The 8,602-nt window shown below is 39.7% G+C and overlaps 1 long non-coding RNA gene across 1 annotated transcript; it reads right to left on the minus strand.

The window, feature by feature from the left end:
• Positions 1-2,692: 2,692 nt before the first annotated feature.
• On the minus strand, positions 2,693-4,926 carry LOC133110716 (uncharacterized). Its single transcript, XR_009704902.1, has 2 exons — positions 4,700-4,926; positions 2,693-4,007 (listed from the first exon to the last, which is right to left on the minus strand). It is a non-coding gene; the product is annotated as an uncharacterized LOC133110716 (long non-coding RNA).
• Between the last annotated feature and the right edge of the window lie 3,676 nt (positions 4,927-8,602).

Consider the following 8,602-nt stretch of genomic DNA (forward strand, 5'->3'; position numbering starts at 1 on the left):
TCCACAATTTTAGATTTGTAATCAAAAATGCATGAAGGGCATGTTTACAGACTTTGGTTTCACCATATTGAAATTACAGTGTGTTTTATATATAGTAACAATAAACATAATATTTTTCTAGGCTTTTTCTTGCCTTTGGTTTGTATTATTGTCATTAAACATGAGGGCCAGAATTGTTCCAATGAATGTCAAGGAAGCCATTATGAGACGTCTGTTTTGTTATGCCAAACCTTAGGTGTAACAAAATCAACTGTTTGGAACAGCATTAAGGAGAGAGAACATGTAATGGGGCATAGGGCATGGCAAGCCAAGTAAGACCTCTACAGCTGAAGAATTCTCATCATAATGAAGAAAAATCCCCAAACATGTGTCCAACCGATCAGAAACACCCTTCAGGAGGCAGGCGTGGATGTGTCAGAGACTACTGTCCACAGAAGCCCACAGTCATGTCTCAGTGGGTCACAGACTTCAACCAATCATGCATACAGAAAATATGCAGTAAACATGACTGTAATTTACATCACATAAATATGTCCCAAACATTATGGTGCCCTGAAATGGGGGATTATGTATAAAAAGTGCTGTCATGTCTACATGGTGAAACCAGAATGCATAAAAATACCCTTTAATAAAATATGAGAACTTGCACTTTGAATCGTTTGTTTATGAATATAAATTTGTGGTGTACTGAGCTAAATTAATGTTTTTGTCCCAAGCATTACGGAGGGCATTGCATATTACAATTCTTATGAACATATAAACACAACAACAGCAACAAAAATATCAATGAATAACTATATATTGTTGTTTGTAACAATATTAGCATGGTGGATATGCATAGGTATTAAAGGAGACTGGGCTTGAGACTGGGGCAGTTGGAATAGCCAGGGCAGGAGGGAAGGTGAAGGCTGGGTCTCCTGAAGTACTGGTATTGTTCCGATTTTGCCAAGGACTTCACAGACCTCTTCGGAAGTACATCTGCAGCCTACCTGGGAGAAAATATACACGCCTCCACATGCTGATCACCTGGAGATATAAAAGTAACATTAGTTATGAAATGTATGAAAGTAACCAAGAGACCTGTACTAATTATACTGTGTGCCTAATTATACTGTAATGCCTGGCATTACAGTCATTATTGTACTAAACAAAGAAAAAACAGAACAATAAGTATATGTATTTACTGTACATTCATATAATTTAAGGTAACATGGGTGTAAATATTGTATAATATAATAATTGTGGAAACTGCTCTATTATTTAAGTACTTAGCTGGGCAACTACATAATATGGGCAAGTTAACAACAACAACAACAACAACAATAATAATAATATATTAATGAAAAATAAAGGAACATATACCAAGATGTCTGAATGACAGTAAGTTAGGCCTATGTCAATAAACAATTGGCAATGAAATAAGAGCAACAATAATACATTTTATGTCTAAACCTTCACGAATCAAACGTGTATACGAATTGTCAATACTATTAATAGCATGTTAATGTAGCTGGCTACGACGTTGAGAAACAGACATGCATTAGACATTATCCCGTTTACCTGTAATTTTCCCACATAAAAAAACGAACAATTGGAACATTCAAAATAACAATAATACATCGGGAATACCTCAACAACATAAATATCATTCGAGGACCCGTTAATAGTGAAATAATTATCTAGATAGACTTACCAAAAGGAGCCCATGGAAACGATTCGCGCCAGGCGATTTCGAATAGTTAAGGAATCCGGGCTGTAAGGACGTCATTGGTTTTTCTCGGAACAGCGCCGCGATATCAACGTGCGGCCAAGAATATATCGCATCCGAAGTGATAAGAACTTCCGTTGAGAATGAATGGGAAAAGTTAAGGAAAGTTAAGCTTAACTATCCGCGGCTTCCGCGCGGGGGCCAGCCGTGTGTAGGTGTAGAGCCCTACGATGGTCACTACGGCTCGAATCCGCCCGTTGCCAAACCATGACATAAATAATGGAAACTATTTCCTTGTAGAATTGTCCCATAATCATGTTTGTCGTGTCATTAGATCTCCAGCTCCATTTCACTATGGATAGGAAATCCTTTCTGCCATCATTCTACTTAATAGTTATCTCAAATACAATTAAGGTATTTGGCTCTGTCCCCCACTGTTCACTCTGAACAATATGGGATATGCAATTTGTTTAAAGTACATTGTTTTTAATGGCTGTTATTGTAACTCTGAGAATGTTTTTTACATTTTTTAATTTTATTGTTTCAAATTGTTAAAATTAGGGATATGTTACGGCCCCCTGCTCTGTGCTACTTATTCTGGCGTTACTTCACAGGTGCCTTGTTGGCGGAGTACCAGGTCATTTGCGCAATTGGGAGCACCTGTGACCAGATGTTAAAATGTACCTGACTCTTGCCTGAAGGAGGGAACTCTCTTCCCACGTACCTGTTGGTTCTTTTTGGGTTTGCATGAGACAACATTGCTTCAGCATACTTTTCACACATCCACTCACTCACACTACTGATGCAACTGACTTTCACACTACACATTTTTGTTAACTGGTTATTTCAAATAAATTTGACCTTGTTTTTTAAATGCGTCAGTGTGCGTCTCCCTCTTTGTCACGGCCAATGAGCCAGGTCGTGACCGATAATGAAGTACATAATAATATCAAGCAGGAAATAAAATGAAAGGTAGGCAGCTGGTTGGATGTTGGGTAAAAGTTTTTATGGCAACTGAAGGAGAACAATATTTACAACTTGTCTACTATCCATGCACACAGATACAGACAATTGCCAAAATATCCACTCACTGAGAACTTTATTAGGAACACCTGTACACCTACTTAGATGTAGAACTGACATTACATCACTACTGACATTAGATCAATTATTGCAATTTATTACATACACAAAAAAAGATTACAATGTTATATACAGTGCCATCTGTAATGTTTAGGACAAATACTTTTTTTTTTTTGGCTCTGTTCTCCACAATTTTAGATTTGTAATAAAAAATGCATGAAGGGCATGTTTACAGACTTTGGTTTCACCATATTGAAATTAAAGTGTGTTTTATATATAGTAACAATAAACATAATATTTTTCTAGGCTTTTTCTTGCCTTTGGTTTGTATTATTGTCATTAAACATGAGGGCCAGAGTTGTTCCAATGAATGTCAAGGAAGCCATTATGAGACGTCTGTTTTGTTATGCCAAACCTTAGGTGTAACAAAATCAACTGTTTGGAACAGCATTAAGGAGAGAGAACATGTAATGGGGCATAGGGCATGGCAAGCCAAGTAAGACCTCTACAGCTGATAGCTGAAGAATTCTCATCATAATGAAGAAAAATCCCCAAACATGTGTCCAACCGATCAGAAACACCCTTCGGGAGGCAGGCGTGGATGTGTCAGAGACTACTGTCCACAGAAGACCACAGTCATGTCTCAGTGGGTCACAGACTTCAACCAGTCATGCATACAGAAAATATGCAGTAAACATGACTGTAATTTACATCACATAAATATGTCCCAAACATTATGGTGCCCTGAAATGGGGGATTATGTATAAAAAGTGCTGTCATGTCTACATGGTGAAACCAGAATGCATAAAAATACCCTTTAATAAAATATGAGAACTTGCACTTTGAATTGTTTGTTTATGAATATAAAATTGTGGTGTACTGAGCTAAATTAATGTTTTTGTCCCAAGCATTACGGAGGGCATTGCATATTACAATTCTTATGAACATATAAACACAACAACAGCAACAAAAATATCAATGAATAACTATATTGTTGTTTGTAACAATATTAGCATGGTGGATATGCATAGGTATTAAAGGAGACTGGGCTTGGGACTGGGGCAGTTGGAATAGCCAGGGCAGGAGGGAAGGTGAAGGCTGGGTCTCCTGAAGTACTGGTATTGTTCCGATTTTGCCAAGGACTTCACAGACCTCTTCGGAAGTATATCTGCAGCCTACCTGGGAGAAAATATACATGCCTCCACATGCTGATCACCTGGAGATATCAAAGTAACATTAGTTATGAAATGTATGAAAGTAACCAAGAGACCTGTACTAATTATACTGTGTGCCTAATTATACTGTAATGCCTGTCATTACAGTCATTATTGTACTAAACAAAGAAAAAACAGAACAATAAGTATATGTATTTACTGTACATTCATATAATTTAAGGTAACATGGGTGTAAATATTGTATAATATAATAATTGTGGAAACTGCTCTATTATTTAAGTACTTAGCTGGGCAACTACATAATATGGGCAAGTTAACAACAACAACAACAACAACAATAATAATATATTAATGGAAAATAAAGGAACATATACCAAGATGTCTGAATGACAGTAAGTTAGGCCTATGTCAATAAACAATTGGCAGTGAAATAAGAGCAACAATAATACATTTTATGTCTAAACCTTCACGAATCAAACGTGTATACAAATTGTCAATACTATTCATGACGGTGATATTTTAAAACCGTAAAGTGATCGCATGTTAATGTAGCTGGCTACGACGTTGAGAAACAGACATGCAGAGACATTATCCCGTTTACCTGTAATTTTCCCACATAAAAAACGAACAATTGGAACATTCAAAATAACAATAATACATCGGGAATACCTCAACAACATAAATATCATTCGAGGACCCGTTAATAGTAAAATAATTATCTAGATAGACTTACCAAAAGGAGCCCAGGGAAATGATTCGCGCCAGGCGATTTCGAATAGTTAAGGAATCCGCACTGTAAGGACGTCATTCGTTTTTCTCGGAACAGCGACGCAATATCAACGTGCGGCCAAGAATATATCGCATCCGAAGTGATAAGAACTTCCGTTGAAAATGAATGGGAAAAGTTAAGGAATCCGCACTGTAAGGACGTCGTTCGTTTTTCTCGGAACAGCGCCGCGATATCAACGTGCGGCCAAGAATATATCGCATCCGAAGTGATAAGAACTTCCGTTGAGAATGAATGGGAAAAGTTAAGGAAAGTTAAGCTTAACTATCCGCGGCTGCCGCGCGGGAATGTCAAAGTTCTCCAGGCTCCACCCCTTCCATTGCAACATTAGACTTTGGTCAATTTCGTTGATCTGTCTAAACTCTAAAGCACAGGAATTCTGTACTCTCACTGAATGGCATTCAATTCAGCACTGAAATAAAACTACAGCTGCTAAAATCGAACAGACCTATTTGGAGGGATTTCTGGATTTCAGAGGTCACAGGTATATCTATAGAAACAGGTAGAGGAAAAATAAATTATGCACATCATATTTCTAATCTACAGACCAGATTCTCCAACATCTGCCCCACTACCAAAGTGCCTTAAACCACATTACACTTCTACTCCACAGACCAGATGCTTCTGAAACTGTTTTTTTTTTTTTTACTGTTGGAAAACAAACAGGTTTCTCTTTAAGAACAGACCAGGATTATGCAAATAGAAAGGGTTCAAGAATAGTAACCATTTTATTTTGGGCATGTCATTTTTAAACTTGTGTCAAGAAAAGGGTAATAAAGGTAAGATTTCTGTGTTAAAACATTGTTACAAACCATTGTAAACAAACCAATCCCTTCCTATGATTGAAAAAGGCTCACTGATATGTTGACTCACTCTCTGCTTGTGTTTATGGTCCTTAAATTGGGGCCAACATTCTGAACCAATTTAACCATTGAGCTTGAATTATTGTACAGCTATTCAATGTTTTGGTACAAATTGCCACAGCCAATGGCGTTTCAACGTCAGCGTGTTCACAGAAGGGGTGGGATAAAGTGTTGTTGTTTGAGCGTTTGTTGCTGAAACTCTTTAGAAGGCCGAAATGACCTATTGTACCTTTAAGGGATCAACATCACACTCACCATCACACTCCTCTCCCAACTCCCTGACTGAACCTGGTCTCCCTGGTGATTTCATTTGGGATAGGGGATGTTGTTGGGACCCCTACATGGCCTCGTTGCTTACCAGTTTTCTTTTTCGGTTGGGGTTTGCTGGTTTCTGGAACAGGGACCAAATGGCTCTGGGGTATGACAGTATGTTTTGTTTTGACAGTATTTACATCCATATCCGGTGATCCCAAAAAAGCTAGCTCACAGGAGTTGATTCTAGGTGTGGTATTTGCATTTTAAGTTTGCTACCATTGTCTCAACATGAGGACCAAAGAAGTGTCAATGCCAGTAAAGCAGGCTATAATGAGACTAAATAAATCAGAATAAATCAGAGCCATTGCCAAAACATTGGGTATGTCAAAATCAGTACAATCTGGTACAACCAGATCACCAACAAATACATTTTAAATATGTACATGGAACCTACCCGACTCAGAGATCCTTTCTGCCAATGTTTTGTTGGCCAAGAAGAGAACTGGAGCGCGGACTCTGCAGATACAGAATCAGCATTAACCTGGAGGAAGAATAGCCACCAAACAGTTATTATATTACATTACATTAATGGCATTTGCCAGACGCTCTTTTCCAGAGCAACATGCAAAAAAGTGCAAAGCGCATACCCATAACCAGAGATGTAAAACATTCAAATTATTTGTACAGTTTGGTTTAACTGAAAAAAACAGCTGTGTGTTATCTGTGTAACAGTAATACGAGATTGAGCTAAACCGCCTAATTATATGACCAAGAGCATATACACTCAGTGAGTACTTTATTAGCTTTTGACTTCTACTGCCGTAGCCTATCCACTAACAGTTATGATGTGATGTGTGTTTAGAGATGCTCTTCTGCATACCACTGTTGTAATGTGTGGTTATTTGCATTACTGTCAGCTTTGACCAGTCCGTCTGCAGAACTACTGCTCACTGGATTTTTCTTTGTTTTTTTTCACCATTCTTTGCAAACACTAGAGACTAGTGTGCGTGAAAATCCCAGGAGATCATCAGATTCTGAGATACTCAAACCGCCCGGTCTGCCACCAACAATCCAAATTTTTTCCGCATTCTGATGGTTCATGTGAACATTAGCTGAAGCTCCTGACCCATAGCTAGATGATTGTATGCATTGCACTGCTGCCACGCAATTGGCTGATTAGATAATCGCATGAATAAGTAGGTGTAACAAAGTAAAAATGTTCCTACTAAAGTGCTCACTGAGTGTATATGACCAAGAGGAAGCATATACACTGCTCAAAAATGGAACACTTAAGGGACACATCAGATCTTGATGAACGATTTATTCAAGTTGAAAATCTTTACTGATGTACATTGTATCATTTGTTGAGAACAAAATGACGTAACAGTGGTCAAAGAAAATCAAAATCATCAACCCATTGAGGGCTGGATTCTGTGAGGTTGGGGGTGACGGAGAGCCAGTTGCGACTAGAAGGAGAACCCTTCAAAAAGCGCACACGCGAACGTGTTCGCCACTAATTTCCCCCTGAACAAAACGGAACTAAAATACTTCCCTTCTCCTGAGACAGAGGGAGGAACAAAAACAAACCGGAAGGCGATTCAGAGTAAATAAACAGAAATAAGGCCCAAAAACTGGCTGAGGAGAAAATAAAACAACCCTTACAAAACAGGGCGAAATACCAAACCAAACTAGTGCTTGCAAACCCTCAGTGATTGTAATGGACTGAGGAAATCCCGAAGAGAAAATACAACCTAGCGTAAAAATGCTAGGCACGATAAAATAGAACCCACGAGACGCAGCTCGGGAAGAAAAGATAAACAAAAATACCGGGGATACCGTCCCTCTACCCACGACTCACACGAGTCTAAAATAAAAAAACACAGAACCTTAAAGGAAGGCGCCAGTGAAATAGAGCGACAAACTGCACGCCAACCTTACCCGTAATTGAAATACACAACCACCAGCACAATACCTGACTCATTCAGTATAGAGTCTACCCTGTGCTTTTACCAGCTTGGTACAAGAGCGAACAGTTGATACTCAAGCACTGAAAGGAAGTCAGGACTGGGCTTAAATAGTCTCCCGGGAGGTAATTCCCCTGAAGTAAATGAGGATCAGGTGTAATCAATGATCCTCAGCCCTCAGGTGGTGACCAGGGGTATTACCTCCCACCCTGACAGGATTCAAAATCACGCCGAAAATCAAGGTAAAAAATGTAAAGCACAGACTGATCCAACTTCTGTGAATTTCATCACGGCAACTCATAATGTGACTCAGTAGTGCGCATGGCCCCCGCGTGCCCAACAACGTCTGGCCATGCTCCTGATGAATCGGCGGATGGTGTCCTGGGGGATCTCCTCCCAGACCTGGATCAGGGCATCAGTGAGCTCCTGGACAGTCTGTGGCAGTACTTGGCGGCGTCAGATGCACTGATACATAACATCCCATAGGTGCTCAATTGGATTTAGGTCAGGGGAACGTGAGGGCCAGTCAATAACGTGAGGGCCAGTCAATGGCATCAATGCCTTCCTCATCCCGGAACTGCCTACACACTCTGGCCACATGAGGCCGGGCATTGTCCTGCACCAGAGGAACCCAGGGCCCACTGCACCAGCGTAAGGTCTGACAATCGGTCTGAGGATTTCATCCCGGTACCTAACAGCAGTCAGGGTACCGTTGGCTATGACATGGAGGTGTGACCCCCCAAGGATCTGCCTCCCCAGACCATCAC

This window comes from Conger conger, chromosome 14 (assembly GCF_963514075.1).
Source record: "Conger conger chromosome 14, fConCon1.1, whole genome shotgun sequence".
Classification (NCBI taxonomy): Eukaryota; Metazoa; Chordata; class Actinopteri; order Anguilliformes; family Congridae; genus Conger; species Conger conger.